This window comes from Mastomys coucha, unplaced genomic scaffold (assembly GCF_008632895.1).
Source record: "Mastomys coucha isolate ucsf_1 unplaced genomic scaffold, UCSF_Mcou_1 pScaffold9, whole genome shotgun sequence".
NCBI lineage: Eukaryota > Metazoa > Chordata > Mammalia > Rodentia > Muridae > Mastomys > Mastomys coucha.
Window position 1 is genome coordinate 50,499,069 of NW_022196915.1, and position 6,000 is coordinate 50,505,068.

Below are 6,000 nucleotides of genomic sequence, written 5' to 3' on the forward strand. Positions count from 1 at the left end.
CTAAGTGGCATTAAACCCTTGCTCACCCCCACAAGTGTCATACTTCATGCCTATGTTGTCCTCTGCAGAGTGTGGCCCAAAGTGTCCCCCACTTAGATCTCATTCATGGTGACTGGGATTTTGCTTCCATTTGGTTTGCTAAGTGAGTACCTATTTTATTTAGTGGACACAAACCCTTGTCTTCAGACTAACCTTAATACCTAATGGGATACACCACAGCTTTATTTTACAGAGGAAAATAAGACATGGGTAGTTGAATAACCTTCCCTGCTTCCTTCAATTAATAAGAGAGAAAAACATGGCACATGGTTAAATATCTTGTGCAAAACCTCCTCATCTTTCCCACTTCACCTCTGATCACACACACCCTTCTTAATCAATGAGTTCTCTGCCTTCTGTTTCCTTCTGTTCCCTAAAGGAACTGTAAAAGTTTATTCCCCAGATAAACATGCCTGCATCAGCCACAATGGCTTTACTGATGAAATGCTGAAGTGGCCAAGAGAAGAGGTCGAATAACATTCATTTGGGCCTGACAGATGGCAACAAACCTTACTTCCAAAGATTTTTCTCGTGATAGAATGCCAACACAGAATCTATGAGACCCTACTTCATTGATCAGTTTCTTTTTAGACCTCTCCCAGGAGGCCAGTTTTCAAGGATCACCCCACTCAGCAGAGAAGGGATCAGAACTTTGAGCGACACCATTGTTTTGGGAGAACCCACACTGCTAAACAGAAACTCAGCAGAAACTGAGCAGCTTCTGCTGGTCTGAAGGGCTGGGCTCTTGCTTCACTTCAGGCACAGCTGCCTTTGCCTCAGGCCTCCCATCAGAACCAACAGCCATTTTTTTATGAGGCTAAAGGTAGAGATTTCTTTTCCTTAGGATAAGGGCTCCACCAGATTCCTAAATCCCTGACCAGTTAACACAGTCTACTTTCAACTCAGTCTTGCCACTCACTCACTAATGCCTGACAGACATCCCAAGCACTTGACTAGACCCATTCCCAAATCTTGCACAGTCTGTTGGGGGGAAATCCAGTTCAAAGAGACTGAGTGGAGTGGTGCTCTCTGGGGTTCAAAGGACAGGAAGATGGTCTAACACCACTGAGTTTCAAAAACAGAGGTAATGACATGGCTTTCATGAGCTTTATGCCTCCCCTGACTGGTGAGCATTCCCCATGGGTTTTGGTACCTCCTGAATTTAGGAATTATGTGAACAATGATGAGGAAATGAACATGGTGTACTTCATCTTCTTCCCTACTCCATTCCATCAAAGTCCCCAGTACTAAATGCCAATGCTTGTCTCTGTAGACCATTTGTAGAGGATTTGCAAGGGCCCAAAGAGCCCTTCTCCAAAACGATGCTCACTTAGGAAAAATGTCTTAACCAGGAAAAAAGACAAAGAGAGTGGAGAGTGATAACACATTCCTCTTTCTCTGAACTAGCTTCTCCAAGATAGAGGATGGATCCAAATTATGCTAATATTGACCCCAAGCTGGAAGAATGAGCCTCTCTATTCCCTCACCTCCAGGAGAAATGAGACTGTCATTATGTCTTGTTATCTGTCATTCTTGACCATCATGTATCCACGTCTGCAGACCATAAGCCTCTGTCCTGAGTTGTAGGGACTTACAGAGGTCATGTGAATCTATATTCTATTATAGGATTATGGTTACTGAGAATAAGAGAGAAGAATATTTTGAGGATAAGCTAGACAATGAAGTCCTGCATTACTTAGCCAACTTTCAAAAGTTCAGAAGCCATAGGCCAGTCCCCCAGCATCCTTTTGGGCCCAAACTGATTGCCACCAATTCCTTTTTTGCCACTGTTTCATCCTATTGTCATGGCCAATTCTGAGATCTCTGCTGGAGTACTTTATCAAAAATGTTCTGAAGTCAGTGTGTCATCATCATTACATTAATTACTTACTAGATGACTATTTCTAAAGCAGTATATATTTATCTCCTAAGTGAGTCCATCATGGGCAATTGCTGGTGGTATTTTAAAGTTCTCACTGCTTAACAGTGATGAGACATAGCCTTGTTCTTTCTCAAAACCTTCCAAAAAGAGTTACTGTTTCCACTGTAATTTACTAGTTTGACTTGGCAAACTGGAACATACGAGGTGGCAGGGCATGTAGCAAGTGGATTTTTTTCCGTGTTGATTGAGAATAACTTCTATAAAGAGAAATGTGGAATTAAGGAAGCTATGCTGGGACATTGTAAGCACAGTTCCTGTCTAAGGAGAATCTAGTTTCACCACAATCCAAGTAAGGCAGGTGGCACACTGGATGCAGCGTCAGCCTAATGCACTAGCCCTAATGCAGTTTCCTCTTTGGCAAATACAGACAACGATCTTTAATGTCCTTTGCCAGCCTAGATAGAATTCTGTTGTCAGCACACCCATTCATCTTACAAAGGAAAACAGTTCAGTTCCTCCTTTCCTAACTCACCCTAATGTTTATAAGGGTAAGAATCCAAGAAGATCTTGGTGGTTCACATAGAAAGAGCCTGTCTCAAAGCAAAGTCAAACAAAACAAACAAAAAGACAAACATCTCCAAAATCAATTATATTTTTCTTGATTTAAAAGAAAAAATGAAGCCAACTGCTCACTGTTCTGATAAACATGCCCAAAACATTTAACAAACACCTCAGTGTTGCTTCTCCCAAGCCCTATTTTGTTGATGATGTAAAACATTCGAAGTGAGAAAGGGGAAGAGCTGAGTGTTCTGAGACAAGGTGATAAACTGGGAAGCAGCCATCGTATATGTTCAGAAATTAATTATTGAACCAAATAATGCCAAGCTCAAAAGAACCGCCACATGCTATTGTCTTTTAGAAGCCACCATCTGCAGATGAATGTGTCACTAATCCTGTGCTCTGGATAGAGAAAGTCATGGCGCTCCACAGAATGGGAAGATGAGGTGTGTTTAAGAGAAACAAATGAGGCTTTCCATGGCATTTCCTCAATGCCTACTGTGTGCTTTGCCTCCAGTCACTATAAATTAAGTGGTTTCACACCCAATGTGAGGTGGCTGGAGGTCAGAGAAGCTGACCTGCCTGAGGCCACACAACTACAATGAAAAAACCACCCTAGATGCCAGTGTCAGTTTAGTAATATGCAAACCACACCAAGTGTTAGGAATGCAGAAGCCACCTTGCCACCATGCCAGTGCCAACAGTGTCAGTTCATGAATCATCATTCATAAGAATGTCTTTCAGACAGGGGGCAGCTCCATAATGGTACCAAGTCCTCCCAAGGTACAAAGAAAGACCCATGCAGACTTGTCCTGGAGGATAAATTTTTAGCTTTTCCTATCACACCATCCCCTAATTTCATTCTGTCCCTCTCCTCACATAAACACATCTGTTATCACAGATCTTTAAGTGATGCATCATTTGGAGAGAGGAGGCCTGGATGTCTATGCAGAACTCTAGGAATTTACTGGAAGACTATAGCATTTGTAAAGGCTATTAAGGTGGACCAGCTTTCTAAAGTCCTCCATCGGCAGGAAGATTCAGCAAAACCTGCTGACATCAGCTGTCTGGAAGGGGCTGGTCACTTTAGAGGTGCCTAGAGCAATGTGCAAAGGACCACACTGGGCTATCCTGTGGGTCAGACTAGGCTGGGAGCAAAGAACATTTCCAAGGTAGGAAAGTGGGCTGTGGACTGGTGACTAACTCTGGGGAAGCTTGGTCAGAGAGATTTGGAGATAGGATTTATTCTGACCAAAGGGAGGAGTGGAAGCCCCTTTTTGCCAAAATCAAGGAATGTACTTCATTTTAAAGGGAGCCCATGCTTCCTCTAATGGCCAGATTTTAACAAATCACCACCACTTCCCACTCAGTGTCCAAGGCAGGGAAACTTCCTGATGGTGCAGGAGTCAGAGATTCTTTCTAGGCTGGAGGTATGAATCTACCCATTTATGCATGTCACTGGGAGGAAGCCAATGGATCATGCTACCAGCCACAGCTCATAGATGGGACACACTGCTTTCTGCATCCTACACAGGTTTAGCTAATCCTGTGCCCAAAGCAACTCTTGTGCTAAAATGGCCTCCTTTAAAATAAGCCCCAAGATTCACCATCAAATAGGGCAGAGTGTGGCTTTCTTGGACTTGGATTCCAGAGAGCTTTATGAAGAAGGCCAAAGACCAACAGGCAGGGTTTGTGGCTTCTCCAGGCTTCTGGCCTGCTATTATCTGTGTCCAGTACCAAATGTTTGCCTCCCCCCATTGGTCACAGAAAGGGTAACCAAGTGCCTCTCCAGTACCTCATGAACCTCCTAAAACATCCCATATTCCTGATGCTCCAGGTCTCAAGAGGCAAGTCTTCCACAGGCCCCCTTGTTCTCCTCATGTCCTACCCATGGACCTGGTCAGTTCTTTTAGCCAGCTTCCTCTTTTCCAGCCTCTTGCCCCTAGATGAGGCTCAGGAGGTGGGCCACCCATTCTCAGATGTCCTTCTAGATTCTTGATTTTTTTTCCTTCCAGTACATGAGACTCTGAGAGGCATTGTCTCCTTGGCAATGGCTATCCATTTACCAAACAGAGGCCTCTGGCTCCTACCCTCATCCTTCCTGCTTGCTTCTGTTGTTTTCTTTCTGTGCAGTAGGTGGTGCCACCCTCTTTCCTAACAGCCTGGAACAGTGACTGACAATGCATTGTGGCCAGGAGGTTCACACATTGTTTTCTAAGTATAATGGGGGAAAGCTCAGTGATGCGGGACTCCCTCGGGATCCTCCATTCTTTAACTCCAGTTTTCTAGTTATTTTCTCATTGAAATTGTTATTAATTTTGAAGGAGTAGACACCTTGTGCTGGTGAATTGTGCAAAACACCACCCTCTCTCGTTCCTAGCATTGGAAGGCACGACCCTCTAAGCATCCTGTCTCTGTTAAGACCGCCATCTGTTTTTCTGAGTTGATTTCGATTGGTGCATTCTCACTTATCAGGGACCTCTGATTCTAGAACAAAATCAGCTACTTATTCTAGTTACTGTAAGCAAACATAACTTTTACTGTAAATTGAAAACCCTTGCACTGTAATGGTATTTAAACAAAAACAACAAAAGCAAATCCTATTGAAACTGATTTTGTATTTTTGATTACATCTGGATTTTCACATTTTTGTATACAACCATAACCACAGCGGAGCTTCCATAGCTTGTGTTCAAAGCCTTGTTTTCTTTCCAGATTGAAGTCTTAAGATTGTGTTGACGCCAAAAGTTTAAGGGGGCAGGATTTGGGCCTGACTGGTGGCACTTGTCATGGAGACATCCCTGCCCTGGCGCCAGGGAAAACTTTCCTAGAAGAGCAAGCCTCGCCGAATCTCATTGCGCTGTGAGTTCACATAACAGCTCACATCTCCAACAAATTCAAGGCCAATGGTTTGGGTCCAACCTTTGCCAGGGACTCTCTCAACTGAGCAGCCCCCACCCCTGCATCGCTCAGCGTCCTGGGCAAGGGAGGATGTTTTTAAAAACATGAAACTTTTAGAGTTGATTTATGATTATGATTTTTTTTTCCATCCTGCTGGAAACGTGCTGGGCGAAAGACAGCATGATGTTACCGCCTCTCTGCTTCTCCAAACTTATACACCTGTTGTGCTCTTTTGTTTCTTAGTGAAGAACATTCTAGACACAGACCTAAATGCGAACTCTTTGCCTCCTGTATTTCCAGTTAGCAATTCTCCCCCTGTATTCCTAACTGTTGATGTGTTCTCCTTCCTAGCATTGCTTCTCATAGTTTACTTTATTTTTTTACCGAACAGCAACAAACCCACAAAGGAACAAATTCTCTCTCTCTCTCTCTCTCTCTCTCTCTCTCTCTCTCTCTCTCTCTGTCTTTCTCTCTGATGTGTAATGTTGTGTTGTCCAGATTCTGTATAAAAATATGTATATGATGTATCTGATATCTGGCAGCCACTGGCTGTTACTTTAACCAATATAATTAACAAAGATGCATAATGTTGGTGTTTGAATTTTTTTTTACAAAAAAAA